General features: G+C 36.9%; 1 non-coding gene across 1 annotated transcript; it reads left to right on the top strand.

Moving 5' to 3' along the window:
• Positions 1–13,424: 13,424 nt before the first annotated feature.
• TRNAC-GCA (transfer RNA cysteine (anticodon GCA)) lies at positions 13,425–13,496 on the top strand. Its single transcript has one exon. It is a non-coding gene; the product is annotated as a tRNA-Cys (tRNA).
• The last annotated feature ends 2,968 nt before the right edge of the window (positions 13,497–16,464 follow it).

Below are 16,464 nucleotides of genomic sequence, written 5' to 3'. Positions count from 1 at the left end.
TTTTTAACTAATACAACATTGGAGAGCCACTCGGATACGAAATTTCTCTATGTATTCAGCTTTCAAAAGTTTGTTAACTTCCTCAACAATTACATCACTCTTCTCCTTGTTATAGGTCTTCTCTTTTGTTTCACAGGTCGGAATGATGGATCTTCTTCCTCCTTCGCTTCAGGGGGCCTCCTCCCTCACCTCCTCGCCCAAGGGAGAGACGTCCACCGCCTCGGTCTGATCCTGGGGCGCTTCTCCTCGAAAGACCCCTAGAAGACTCCAGCTCGATCACTGGGGCTGGATCTTCCGAGGTTGGCCCTAATAGCAGCAGAGTGGCAGGTTTCGAACTCTGAGCGGCCTCAAGAGCATGGGCTCGCCCTTGGACTTGCGCTTCATGTTGCTTGCAAATCCGCAAACCATGGCTGCAAAACAAAAAACAGGAGTCAACACAAAGTTAGAGTTAAAAGGGGGGGAGCAAGCTCGGCATACCAAGTTCAGAGTTCGGCCTTGAGGATTCAATGGGACGAACTGCAGGGTTATAATCTAGCAACCCGGACTCAAGCAGCAGCTTGTCGGTCACCAAGGTTCCGACCTTCCTACCCCTCGGACAATGCTCCTTGTAATATTTCAACGTGTCGAAGGAGGCTTGCGTAAGCTCGGGGACTGGTCGGATTGAAACTGCACAAAGAAAGTCCGAGTTAGACCTGAATGACAGGAAAGAAAATCACAAAAAGTAAGAACTACTCCGTACCTAGGTTCCCAAACCTAGTGGGAACGTCAAAGAAGGAACGACCTGACTCGTCCTTTGCAAGCCATTCCCCAGAAGCGTAGAACCACTTCCTCACCCATCCCTTGATGGAGGTCGGCCCCTTACTATACCGCATGCGCCTTTCCTTGCGCACATATAGAACCGACCAGGCTTCTTAGCTATCCTTTTCGCTTCGAAGCACGCGAGGAGCTGGTCTACGTCCAACAACTCGGCCTCTTCACTATCCCAGCTCGTAGCCAAAAAAGGATGGCCAAAGCGAAAATAACACCCCACCCATTGGGGGCCACTTGAGCCGGAGCCAGCCCAGTTCGAAAAAAGAAACTCTTGGACGAAAGGGTGAAAGGGAAGTCTGAGGCCGTACTCAAACATTTTGAAGTAGAGAGTGACCCATCCCTCTGGAGGATTGTCAGCTCTCTCCCCTCCTCCGGAATCTTAAGTAGGATGTTCTCAGGGATAGCGAACCCCCTACGAAGGGATCCGAGGCAGTGCTCAGGTATCCTAGAAGGGTATTCCAAACCCTGACCCGAGGTGGAGGCATCACTATCCTCCCCGTCATCGGAGAACCTAAAGTTTTCTATCTCCTCGAGCTCGGACTCTAACCTACGAGCTAAATCCTCATCGGATCCTAAGTGCTGCTAAAAGAGGACGACATGGCAACTACGTTCGAAAGAGAAAGTGAGGGAAGAGACCGACCTACCAAGGGTTCGAGCTGCCTTCAGATCGAACTCCAAGAATTCAGGAAACGTAAGGTATGACCTGAAGGATTGGGGATAATTATAGCTCGTCGGAAAAATTTTCCCACCGTAACGTGTAATCAACGAGCGGCTAGGATCCTCCCGAAGATCCAAAGCGTCGGAATATTTGAATATTCCGACGATAAATCCACCGCAACGGTTATATTTCCCACGAATAGGAAGTCGCCATGCGTCCAAAGCAAGTCGAATGAACTTCTCTACCAGGTCGAGATCGGACCAGACAGAGAGGGGGCCAATGTTTGGGGAAGAGAATACCCTTGACACGTGGAGGACCCCTATTGGTGCTCCAAGATGACTCATGAGTCATGCCCAGCTCGGACCGCCGAGATCACCACCACTAGCGTTGACAGATGCTAAGTATGAGGGCCGAGGTGAACCTGGCCGAGGTCCGACCTACCGGGAAGCTCGGTAGGGGCCGATGTGAGCTACTGTCAGCGGCGTGATTATCGAGTGTAACCGTCGGTCCCGAGATTATCGGGTGTAACCGACGGTCCCGAGATTACGGGTGTAACCGTCGCGAGATTAGCGGGACTACCACCCATAAGTAGAGGACCTCACTCCACGATCAGCTACGATGATTTTCTGACCTCGAACTAAATTGGGAATCCGACCTATACTGACTTGATCGTCGGAGTGCTCACCTTTTTGTGCAGGTCCGCCCAAGTATTCAGATCGGTCCGGAGGCCGAGTTCGAGCTGCAATCTGAAATACACTGTTGTGCATATCCTTGCATAAACAATTTTAATTTTGTATCTAATAATAATATACTAGGCATCCTCCCACTTCTTCTAACAATCTAATTATGATTGAAATTATAATTCATAATTCTCAACACCAAACCGTCGCACTTCTACTTTTACTTCCACTAAACTACAGCAAATCAAGCTTGTTTAGTAGACTGTAGAATATGTAAATCAAGCTGTCATATCCATGGTCCACAATCTATATCACCTCCGATTGAACCAGATCCTCACATTTATCGGCAACACAAATGCTTGAGAAACAATATGATCTCATCATAAAATTTAAAAAGATCTCGAGTTTTGTAGAGAAGAACAATGATACCATGCACCATAAAGCTTCAATTTCATGGACGAATCCTAATTTACCGACTTGCAAAGTTTGTGGGATAGAAAACTATGTGAGGCTAGTAATACCTGAGAATGATCATAAGAACATAAATTGGCGTGTTCTTGATTTTGAAACGAATGTTTGGACGTTTTAATCAAGATAATTTGAAATACATATGTATAACAGCTTTTACATTATATATATTTTTCTATAAATTTCAACAACAAAGGTCTATAGCTTAGAGCATTTGACTGCAGATCAAAAGGTCATCAGTTCGAATCCGATTGACCCTTAATTTTGAAAAGTACTTGTCTTCAAATTGGTAATAAGTCAAGCTCTGAATTATGACTTCTTCTTCATTGATGAATCGGTTCCTTGTCCTAATCAATTTCTAGTTGATGATGTCTCCAAGGATAGCTTGTCTAGGGTAATTTTGACTAACAAGATGGATGCACAATTAAATAATAAACAATGCAAACTTTAAACTAAAGTTTTGGCACTAATTGCCTCATTCCCCTGCGATCCAGTTACACCAACTTCTCGCTCTAAAAACACATTCCAAAACGTGATTGCCAATTTTCTTTAACCCATCACTTTTATTTCTTCTTTACTTTTAATCCACATTTCTTTTCTCTCTCTTCCTGTCAACAATCCCAACATCTTCTTCTTCAACCTACAAAAATCAACTTTTTCTCTCATGTCCTCTTTCCTTTCATTTTCTTCTTCTGTAGCTTCTTCCTTCTCTTTACCTATTTTACTTCCTTTCTCTCCTCTCTTTTCTTAATTAAAATGCTCCCTTTTCACTTGATTTTTGGTTACATCTCCAATTCCCTTTAAAAACTCGTAGGCTTAACCTTCCTTTTTCATCTTTCATCTTCAACAGCCCTCAAATTTCTACCATAAAACTTATAAATAAAACTTAACTTCGGTGTAAAATTGATTATGAAGGCCACAAATCTATTATCAACAACTTTTCTATCCAGATTCTTGAACATATATAAGATATTGAAGAAGAAACCCACAACTAAATTTCAATTTCCACTCATGTTTCTTTTCACAAATTTCATAATCTCAGCATAATTACTTACCAAGTTTAAACTAAAACCTCTAAATCAAGCTAAATCTTCTTCATCCCATTGATTTTCTCTCAATTTTCCCTTCTGCTCGAATTCTTCCTCGTCGCTCTTCTCTTCTCCTCTTCTTTCCTTTCTTTTCTTTGTATTTTCTTTTCTATGTTTTATTTTGCTCCACATGTCACACAAATAAACACCAACACACACTTACACATGCCTCCCAAAAATTCATTTTTCATTTTTTTTCTTATTTCTTGACCAAAAGATCAAAATGCCCTTAAGAACCTTAACTTTAAAATTCCAAATTTCTTTGTTTCTTTTTTTCTTCCTTTTTAGAAATCAAATGACAAATGCGTCCTTACAAAATATTACCTCCTTTTTTAGAATTTCGTCCTCGAAATTCAGCCACAATAATCACGAAAGCAACTAAAAGTACTGAATATGCATCCAACCTTCACTTTCTCAGGCTATCTCTACCACTGCTTGACTTCTATATAAAACCTTAACCAATGAAATAATCTTATGTTGCAACACTTGTTCTCTCTTTTTTTCATCTAAAACCGACTTCAACTTAACTTTAGAAGACACAATCTCATTTACCTTCACTTATTGCAACTCAAGAATTTTCAATGGATCAGATATACTTGTGCAATGCAGAACCATGGAACACATCACAAATTCTAGAAAGCTCTTTTGGCATGAGAGTTGATATATTACTAATCCAACATGCTCAATAATTCTTTATGAATCTATATACCTTGGGCTCGGCTTTGCTTTTCTACCAAAACTCAATACATCCTTCCAAGGTGACTATCGAGCAAAACTTTCTCACCCATCATAACTTTGATATCTTTCTGACACCTAACAATATACATCTTTGTCAATTCATTACCATTTTTTAACTTTCCTTACTTATCTTAACCTTTTCTATAGTAACTATACACAAGTTCATAACCCCATTAACTTTCTTTCTTCAAATTCATTCCAACAAATAAGAGTTCGACACTTCTTTTTTTATACCGTCCTACCAATAATGTTTTTTTTTCTCAATACTGGATACATTTGTGTGTTTTATAACAAAAACTTCATCATCTATCATCTATCAATAAGTCTGCTCGTTGACTACTTTTTTACTTCTTTCTTCAACTTAATCAACGTTGAAACAAAGCAGGCCAAACCTAAAAGTGAGCCAATAAAACATTCACAAAATCCACTTCTACTTCTACATCCAAACTATTTAACTCACCCAACCAAGCAACCTAGCTTTGCTAGGAGAAGCTTCTGAACAACTGCAACTTCCATTGAAAGCACCAACTGCAACAATTGTTTTTCCTGGACAAATATACCCTTATCAATTAATTTTTTGCAACTCTGTTTTCAATTTTCTTACCTTCCTGAAAGCCATAACTATAAAACTGCTCTTACTCAACATCTATCTCAACTTTATGGTCTCTTTTTTATGACTGGTCTTACTAACTTCTTCCTCTTCCCTTATGTTTTGTCTACCAGTAGTACCTTGAGTTTCAAATTCTTAAAACTTACGTATTCTTTCACCTCGATGCATGACTTTTTATATGATGTAATATCACACATTCTTTAAATGAACTGTAAGCATATACTTCTCATCTAATGCAAGATCTTTATGCTCTGATACCAACTAACACGACCTGTCCCAAAACACCTACTAGTCCTAGAACGAGTTGCGTTAATCACAGAACCCGACTAGTTACAGATTTCATAGTCAACTTCTTCTTAGCTTTGACCTGAACTTTGACTAACAAGCGCTGGATGGATGTGCAATAAAATAAAAATCTTTATAGTGCAACCTTTCTTACATCCATTCTAAACATTCTTTCCTATCAAGGGTGCAAATAAAACTTTTTACAAACAAACGATATGTGCATACAGAATGTCATGCAACTCTTGAACTACCAACATGTTCCATAATCTCTTATCGACCTATAAATCTTGTACTTAACCTTCCATTGATTTTCTCTCAATTTTCCCTTTTTCTCGAATTCCTCCTCATCGCTATTCTCTTCCTCTCTTCTTTCCGTTCTTTTCTTTGTTTTCTTTTTGTTTTATTTTGTTCCACATGTTACACCAAATAAACATCAACACACCTACACATGTCTCCCAAAAATTCATGTTTCATTTTTTTTCTTATTTCCTTTACCAAAAGACGAAAATACCTTTTAGAACCTTAACTTTAAAATTTCAAATTTCTTTGTTTCTTTTTTTTTTTTATCTTTAGAAATCAAATGACAAACGCGTCCTTACAGTTTCTTAGTTTTGTCATGATAATAATTGCATCTTCTTATTTGATGCTGATTCATTCTCCATCTAGGACGAAGCCACGGGTCAGATTCTGTACAAAGGAAAGAGTCGGGATGCTTTATATTCCCTTCCAGCTTCTGTCTCTTTTGGTGGGACTCGTTTACCCATTTCTGATATTGTTTCCTCTGCTTCTGTTGGAGGTGAATCGCCTCATGTTCAAACTGCTACTAATCTTGCTGCTATTAATTCTTTACCATTTCCGATTGCTTTAGCTACAAATAAAGACACAACTGTTATGTGGCACTCAATACTTGATCACTCGACTTTTAGTGTTTTACTGCAACTTTTATCTCGCTATGGTGTTTCTATTAGTAGTTCTCTTTGATGGGACGTAAATCCCGCAGTGGAAACGACGATCTTGTTCTTGAATTTTTAGGAAGAAAAACCACAAACCAAAAGGAAAAATACAGGGGAAACTGAAACTTACTTTTGAAGACTTTCTTCAAAAATTCTCCAAGGATTCCGTTCTACACTACCACCAATCTTCCCGTTATTCTCTGGGAACGAGAACTTGCTTGTGGGAGCTTTGATCTGGAAGCCAAAGGGAATTCAAGAGAGATAGAGGTTGAGAGAAATTTTCCATGGGAAGCTCTTGTGTACTTCCTATTTTGCAGAGCTGTTCTACAAAAACAGAATGACATGGTACCCCACATTAAAACCAACCCCCTACTCCCCTACAATTAAGGAGGGAGTGTTTTATTTAATTTAATATTAATATAAATATAAATATAATTATAATGATTAATATAATTAATTATATCAATTAAATAAATAATTAACACTTAATTATTTAATCATATTCTAAAGCATTTCTCTCGTATAACCTATAGTTGTAATGTACATCTTATACACATTTTTTAAACTATAGTTTTAATATAGATCTTATTCATATTTATTTTTATATTTGAATCTCATTCAAATAATTTTTCTCATAATATATAGTTTCAATTTAGAATTAACCATGTACTATAATGTATCAATATACATACATATAATCCCTTGAGCAATTTGAACATTTCAAATTCTTCCCAAAAACTTAATTCTCGTTTTACCCATTGTGAGCTAGCAAGGAGACCTAATGGACCTACAGATCAGAAGCTCCAACGATGCGAGATTAATCAGTCAAACTCATTAACCGAGTTAATCAACATTCATTAGTTGTGGGTCACTCCACTAAAGATCCGTAGCTGCACTCTTTTCACTGCAAAATATTTTTGTGTCCACAGATATACAACCATTAATGGCAAGTCTATCCTTCACGGGTGCTCGTAAGTCAAGCTGGGTCAAATTACCGTTTTACCCCAGAGTTACATCTTACTCCTTAAATACCAATGCTCCTCTAATGAACAATCTGGTTATGGTCAGACCAATAACCAGAAGTCCCTCTCCGGCCAGTGAGAGTGTGGGGCCCCTTGTTCAAGTTCCGGAGTCAGCATTTAAGAGAACACTCATCTACTCCCTAAAGTTGAGGAGGAGTGAATATCATCTTTTGAAGTTATATTCCCAGTTCCTCACTCAGTCTCGTCCCCAAAATGGAGGAATGTTGAGGTGGCGACTCAGGTCACTCTCACCCATACAGATCAAAGAACGACTCTTCACGGACAGGAGTCCATAACTCACTCAAGATTGAGAATGAGTTGCCTCGTCACATATTAAATAGCAATCTGTTAGTCAACAACATTACATCTAAAGATTGGCTATTTCGCGGTCCGGTCTTATACAAACTCATTGTATAGGATACCCCCACTTGCATGTCTCCACACGACCAACCTGGATCGGGTCGCCTGTAACATTTACAAAGCGGGTCGAATTCATAGTATTGTCAGGATAAGGTACCCAGTCTTATCCATATACTATAGACCTTTTAGGTTATTCCTGGGACATTATCCACTTGTATATCGAGGGTATATCAAATATATACCCAGTATATATACTGTCCCAGTTGCATGAAAATAACCTTGTATGTTTAGTTTATAGACTTTAGACAATGTAATGCTATGAATTCAACAACAAATTGATTTAATATAACTTTATTGAATATAAATTTGCTTTTACATAAATACAAACTACGAGTTTAGGGCAACACACCCAACACTCTTGACACACATGAATGTATTAGCTGTTTGAAGGGCAAGATGACAAAATTGTCTTTTCCACTTTCTCAATTTGTTACTACTACACCTTTGGCTTTAGTCCATAGCGATGTTTGGGGTCCATCTCCTCACCCCTCTTTTATTGGATACAAATATTATGTTAATTTTGTTGATGATTCAGCAAATATACTTGGATATTTCATTTTGTTTTTAAGTCCGATGTTCACAATGTTGTTAAAACTTTTGTGCCTTTCATTAAGAATATGTTGTCCTCTAAATTGAAAATATTTCGTTCGGATGGTGGGGTGAATTTGTTAACAAGCATGTCAGTGATTTTCTCTCCTCCAAAGGTGTACTTCACCATAAATCTTGTCCTTACACACCTGAACAAAATGGTGTTGCTGAGTGCAAACATCGACATATAGTAAAGACAGCATTATCTTCGCTTTATCATGCTTTGGTTCCTCTTGAATTTTGGTATCATGCATTCGCTACTGCTGTCTTCTTGATTAATCGACTACCTTCTAGCTCTCTTGGATTTACTTCTCCATTTCAGAGGTTGTTTGATTATGATCCTGACTTGTTTCACTTGAAAGTATTTGGTTGTGCTTACTACCCTTCTATGAAACCTTATAATTCTAATAAACTCCAACCTAAGACTGTTCAGCATGTTTTCATGGAGTACACACTGGATTATAAACGTTATATTTGTTATAATATTTCTACTTATAAGATGATTGTTTTTCGTCATGTTATTTTTCATGAGAATGTGTTCCCCTTTGCTGCGTGGACAACTCATTGCTACGATGCTGGTTCACTTTTGTCTACCTCTAAATTCTTATCTCGCGGATCTTCACCGGCTTCTTCTAATTGAAGGGATCGGATCCCGTAGCGGAAGCGCGCGAACACGTGTGCTTCGATCTTGTTTTAGAATTACAACAAAGAAAAGACATAAGCATGAGTAAGAAGGAACTTAGTGATATTTACCTTTGAAGACACCTCTTCAATGTAGACATCAACGCCACCACAAAGTCTTCATCGCTATCCTCTGGATATTAAGAACTCAGTTTGTGGGAATCGTCTTATAATTGAAAAGGAAATTGAGAAATAGAGAAATAGAGAAAGATTTTCTTGTTAGAGTTTCGGAAACTCTATCAACCGACGTACGGGTGATCGAAAAGAAATGGGAGAACCTCCCTTTCATAGGGAAGGAAGAGTGAGGGGGAAGTCGCCACTTCCCCACTTACTTCCCCAGGTGGGAAGTGGGAAAACCTCCACTTTCCACCATTAAGGGTAGAAAGTGGGAGGTCTTCCTCCCATTTTTTCTCTTTTTTTTCTCTTTTTTTATCTTTTTATTTTTTATTTTTATTTTAATTAAAACAATTTTAATTAAATCTAATTTAATTAATTACAAAAAATAATTATTAATTAAATTAAATTAAATCTTAATTTAACCAAATTAATATATCACATTAATTTAATTAAATCATATTTAATTAAATTAAACTTAAATTAACCAACTATATTAGAATCACATCCTAATATTTATCTCTCTCATAATTTTGAATACAATTCAAAATTAACTTTATATTATAATGCATCGACATACATTACATTAATTGCATCTCATAAAATTAACTTAATTCCCTTAAACTAATTTGAACAATTCAAATTCTTTTCAAAACTAACTCTTCTTAACTATCTTTTACGAGCTAGCAAGGGGACCTAATAGATCTACAGATTGGAAGCTCCAACGATACGATATTAATTGATTAAACTCATTAACCATATTAATCAACATTCGTTAACTGTCGGTCACTCCACTAAAGCCCCACAGTTGCACACTTCTCACTGTAAAATATTTCGCGTCTATGGATTTTGACCATTAATGGTAAGTACATCCTTCACGAGTGTTCGTAACCACAGTTGGGTCAAATTACCGTTTTACCTCTACGTGCCATCTTATGCCTTAAGTACCACTGATCCTCTAATGAACAACCCGATTATGGTCCAACCAATAACCGGAAGTCTCTCTCCGACCAGTGAGAGGGTGGGAGTCCCGGAGTTAGCACTTAAGAGAACACTCATCTACTTACCCTAAAGTCGGAAATAAGTGAATTTCATCTTTTATAGTTATGTTCTCAGCTTCTCACTTAGTCTCGCCCCCAAAATGGTAGGCATATTGAGTCGGCGACTCGGGCCACTCTCACCCATACAAATCAAAGGATGAGTCCTAACAGGCATGAGTCCATAACTCACTCAAGATTGAGATTGAGTTACCTGGTCATCCTATTGAAATATTAATCTATTAACTAACGGTGTTACAACTAAAGATTAATTATTTCGCGGTCCGATCTTATACAAACTCATTGTATAAGATACCCACACTCGCATGTCTCCACACGAACGACCTAGATCAAGTCATTTGTAACTATTACAAAGTGGGTCGTATCCATAGTGTTACCAGGATAAAGTACCCAACCTTATCCATATACTATAAACCATTTAGGTTACAACTGAAACATTATCCACCTGTATATCGAATATATACTATATATATGCACTGTATATTAAATATATACTGTATATCTGTTATATACTGTTCCAGTTACATGACATAACCTCGGATGTTAATTTATTAGATTTGGATTAATGCAATTCTATCAATAACAACTTTATTGAATGAATATTTGTTTTACGTTTACTGACCACGAGTTTAGGGCATAAAACTCAACACTAATGGTATGAATGTTGGTCTTAATCAAAATACTACTCCATTATGCAACTCTGATAGTTATGTTGCAAATCAAAATTCTAAGGCTGGTGTATTTCCTCCGCATCAATCTGTTTATGTTGATTTAGATCAGAATATTGCCTCTGATTTTTGTGTTGCTGCCACTTTGGATGTTAATACCTCTAATCATGCACTTTGGATTAGAATAACATGTTTGTTGCTACTAAGAACATCCATCCTATGCAAACTCGTTCCAAATAAGGAATATTCAAAAGGAGGGCATTTAGAGCTACTATTATTACTCCATCTTTTGTGACTGAGCCTACCTCCTACATTGCTGCCTCATAAATTCCAGAGTGGCGTCATGCCATGTTGGATAAGTTTCATGCACTACAAGCTCAAGGTACTATGAACGTTGTCAGTTGTAACTAGGCCTTTCGTGTTAAATATAATCCTAATGGTTTTGTTTCTCACCATAAGGCTCGTTTAGTAGCCAAGAGTTTTAATCAATTGGAATGGGTGGGTTTTGATGAAATGTTCAGCCCTGTTATTAAGAAAACTACGATTCATGTTATACTTGCCTTGGCTGCTCATTTTCATTGGGATTTGCATCAATATGATGTTAGAAATGTCTTTACATGTTTTTCTTAAAGATGATGTTTCTATGATTCATCATCCTGGTTTTAAGGATTCTTCCATTCCTAACTATGTGTGCAAGTTGCATAAGTCTTTGTATGGTCTGAAGCAGGCACCTCGAGCGTGGTTTGAACGTTTTACCTCTTATCTTATTACTCTTGGCCTTGTTGCCTTGCTTGCTAACTCCCCATTGTTTGTTCGAGCAGTTTGAGGTTCATTTACCTATTTACTACTGTATATGGACAATATTATTATAACTAGTATCGATTCTTCATATATTAGTGAGCTGAAAACTGCTTTGGGTATGGAGTTTCAAATTTCTGTTCTTGGCTCTCTATGTTATTTTCTTAGTCTTGAGATATGTCGGCAATCTACATGAATTTTTGTTAATTAGGTCAAGTATCTTCATGAACTTTGGAATAAAACAGGGATGCTCAATGCTAAACCATGTGATACTCTGGTTTCTCTTTCTTGTGATTTCTACACTGTTGCTTCTTCCTTTTCTGATCGTCTCTTGTATTGCCAAACTGTTGGAGCTTTTCAGTACCTAACTTTTACACCTCTTGAATTTTATTTGCTGTCAACAGAGTGAGTCAGTTCATGCATTGTCCCTCTACTATTCATTACTCAATAATCAAACAGATTCTTCGTTACCTTGGTGGTACTTCTCATCTTGGCATATTATTTTTGGGGCATTCTTTGGACCTTCATATTTATTGTGATGCTGATTGGGTTGATGATTCTTTTGATCGTCATTCAACATCTAGCTTTGTAATTTTTCTTGGGAACTCTTCTGTAGCATGGTCTGTCAAGAGGCAAACTACCGTCTCTAGCTCATCTACTGAGGTCGAGTATTGGTCACTTGCTACTTCTGCTGTAGAGTTATATTGACTTTGTCAGTTGTTATGTGATTTGCATATTTTTCTATCAAATCCTCCGGTTGTTTTGTGTGATAACATCTCAGCTTTATCCTTGTCGAAAAATCCGATTTTTCATGCTCATACGAAACACATTGAAATTGATTACCACTTTGTTCGTGAAAAAGTAGTTCCAGGCAATTTGAATGTTCGATTTATTCCTTTTGCAAAACAACCTGCTGATTTATTCATTAAACTCCTCTCTAGCTCTCAGTTTTAAAATTTGTGTTTCAAACTTACGTCTTCTTTCCTGTCATAAGTTTAAGGGGGGCATATTAGTGAAGCTATAATTCTGTGAGTTAGTTGCTGATTAGTTGAGGCTGGTTTATTAATTAGATGGTTGCTATAGTCAAGATTGTGTATAAATAGTTTATCATTCTAATTGAATGAACATAAGTTGGAGAATTATTTATATATTTCCTCTTCTCTTTTATGGCCATCATGGCCATGCTTCCTCTCAAAGGGTCGTATAACCACCTTCACGGTTGGGGCGCCCGCACCTTGGCAGCACCATGTCGCACCACCGTAGCCCTTTGTCAGCTTATTGGTGACCATGCACACGAACTTCCTCTCCAAGTTTACTTGGAGAGGTGATCAAGGGACCCATATAAATATAGGGGTTGCAAATGGGAGAGATAATTTTCACCTTCCTCTTAGTACTACTCTCACCAAATATAAGTCTTTATCTTTATTTTTATTAGTTATGATACTAACTTAAGCATTAGAGTGCATGTTGGCACATCGTCGTATTAGCTCACCCTTTTTTTCCTATCATCTTTGATCTAGTTGTACGAGCCGAGATTTCGTCTTTCCACTATTCACAATCCAGCGACTCAAATTTGGATCGCCCGGTTCGATCGACCTCACTAAATTACGTAAGAACAAATTTACTTATTATTACTAATCCATATGCCAAGTCAGCCAATCTTTATTTTTCGTACTAATATTTATTTGCTTATCTACAAATATATAAAATATTTTTTATTAGTCTACTATTACTTTTTATAAATATGTCAAATTATTTAGTACTTTATAAAAATTGTCAACCAAGGGGTTCATAGCTCAGTGGTAGAGCATTTGACTGCAGATCAAGAGGTCACCGGTTCGAACCCGGTTGGGCCCTTTATTCCAACATTTATAATTTTTCGAATCTGTCACCCGCCATTCCATTTCTTTTTTTATTCTTCATAATCATATATTTTTTTATATTTGTAAATTTATTATTGTTTAATTTTCCGGTGGTTCTTGTTTTAATTCTCTAGCGTATATTTTTTTCCTACGTTCTTTTTCTTACGTTTTGTTTTCCAACGTCTTTTTTTTCAATAGTATGATAAACATATACTCCTCCTAAAGGTTTATATAATATATACTTTTTGTTAATTTATCCTAAACTATTAGATTATATAATATATTCCAACGATACTTACATAATAGATTATTTATTTTAATATTCTAATACGGTGTGATAAACATATACTCCTCATTATATACTAAACTATAAAATTATATCATATAGTTTTTATCTAATTTACCGTATGTAATAATATATCCGAATAGGTTATATAATATATATTGGTAATTTTATTTTTTTGTGACATCTTTATTTTCTCCTTTGAAAAAAAAAACCTAAACACCTTGTCAATCCTCTTCAACCAAGCCATCACCACCAATTCCAGTTGCCACACAGCCTCTCTCGCCGACAACGACCCTTCAGCGATTACATTATTCCGACAGCGAACGCACGAACAAGGACGACATTCCCTTCTGCGGCATGTCTAGAAGACCCACGTACATGTCCTCTAGTGACCCTCCACAAACAGCAACAGCGCCCTGATCCATTGACCCTTGAAGACTGCAACATCCCTTCGCGATCAGATCTCGGATCTAGTTTGTGCATTGCAAGTTCGTGGTGGATCGTCGTTTTTTCGTGGGTGTTTCGCCACAGATCTTCTGTGGGGTGTTGCACCGTAGATTTGGCTATGGAGGTCGTCGTAGACCTAGTCGGGTTCGTGTCTTTTCTCGGTTGTTCGGGTTCGTGGGTGTTATGTCGCCTCAAAGGTAGCCGAAGATCTGGTTAGATGCATGGCTGTTCCAATTCGTGGGTGTTGCGCCAGCGCTTGCTCTCGCTGGAGGAGGGAGAAAGAGGGCGGCTAATTTTGGTGGGAAAGAGAGAATTATGGTTTCGTGGAATGAATGAGAGAAAAAGGGACGGATATCTGATTTTTGAGAGAGAGAGATTTGAAATGGAAAATCCCTAAATTAAGGATTTTTCTATTTTTAATTGTTTATTAAATATATATTTAAGATTGTAAATTTGTAAAATTCTAGTGGGCTCCATCCTACACCGCCCGTTTGAAGACAAAAATGTGAAATCTTAAACATGAATCAATTTATATTATTTGAATCTCCATGTAGTTTAGTAGTGTATTGTTTTTTTTTTTTTTGTCATTCTCTTTCTCTTTCTCTATCTTTTTTTTAAACTGACATACCTTATTATATTTAATTAAATGACCAAAACTTTGAAATATTACCAATATAAGAATTTTTTTTTCAATATACCATAAATACTTCAAATAGTCCATTTGAGCATGGTTCAGTGGATAAGGCTCTTATAATTATCTCAAAAATCGATGGTTTGATTCTATTCTTGCAATTATGGAACGAAACAAGAACTACTATCTTGAAAAATCAAATAGAAAAACAGAAAAATAATTTCAGACACAATCTAATGTGTTAGACCTCTCCCAACTAAATGGTGGCTAGTTGTAGTATTCTTATTAGAAAGTTTTATTTAACAATGTCTTGTTTATTCACCATTAGCTTAAAATGACTATAAAAAGGAAAGCAAATTTAAAGTTTCTTTAAAAAAAAATCTTACACCACAAAATTATGGTTTATCATTTATCTATAGGTGTCTACAAATCACGATTTAGCATTATTTATCCTATGCTGTTCACAAATCACTAATTAGTGTTTACTCCTCACCGTAGCCAAATTATAGTTTATCATTTACCTTTGACGGTTCACAAATTACAATTTAGTATTTATGCATGGTCGTCTACAAATTACATGGTTTAGTGTTAACCCCTAACTGTCCAAAAAATGACGGTTTAGCATCTACACATGCCATATACAAATTATAGTTAGTGTTAACCCCTGACTGTCTAAAAATTACAGTTTAGTGCTAATCCCTGGTGTCTAAAAATTAAGATTTAACGTTTAACCTTGGTCATTTATAAAATTACAGTTTATAATTTACCCATGGTTGTCAAAAAATTACGATTTAACGTAGGGTCGTCCAAAAAATTATAATTTAGCATGTACTCCTTGATACATAAAACCTTATTGAACGGATAAGGAACTCCTTGGACAAGAAAATCTCTATTACAAGCAGTAAAATTGAAATCGTCAATTAGTTCAACTCAAATGATAAGTTAGATACAGATTACCTTTAGGTCGAAAACATAGAAGCAGCTCGTGTCCTACTCTACAAGGTCGAAACGCTCCTCATGTTTGATGATTGATAAAACCTTAAATGTTGTGTGTCCATAACCGATCTGCATACGAGTGCAAATGTACACTATACTCCTCAGTTGTAGTATAACAAGGTCGAAATCCACAGGGACTAAGTGTTAAATTTTAAGTTATGCTCAAGAATACCAAATATACAAAAATAAATAAATAAATAAATAATAATACTATCCAGTAGTACGTTGCTAGCTACACACGATTAAACATAGAAGTGCAAACAAATGACTCCAATAGAAGAATACACAGCCTAATAGATGTTTGGGCCAGAAAAACTTTAGCACAGATGGTGAAATAAGGGGAACAAAAATGAGGTTAAGACGAGGGAGGTCTCTTAACTTTCATTCACTCATAGCCTACACTCTAGGACTGATGTTCAAACCGACACAGTTCTCTTTCGAGATACTCAAACATGAATATCTACAATTTCTGTTGTTATATACCCAAGCAATAAAAGCAGTTTATAAGCATGGTTAGGGAACCTTATTGCTAAGCATCCACAAAATCTACTGAAGAAATGTAGCTAATCCACAAATAGAGCTATTCACGCTACCTGCATATCC

The sequence above is a fragment of the Momordica charantia genome, unplaced genomic scaffold, assembly GCF_013281855.1.
Source record: "Momordica charantia cultivar OHB3-1 unplaced genomic scaffold, Mcharantia_2.0 BLBB01000153.1, whole genome shotgun sequence".
Lineage (NCBI taxonomy): Eukaryota > Viridiplantae > Streptophyta > Magnoliopsida > Cucurbitales > Cucurbitaceae > Momordica > Momordica charantia.
The sequence above is the reverse complement of the archived record's forward strand: the minus strand, read 5'-3'. Positions and strand labels throughout refer to the sequence as shown.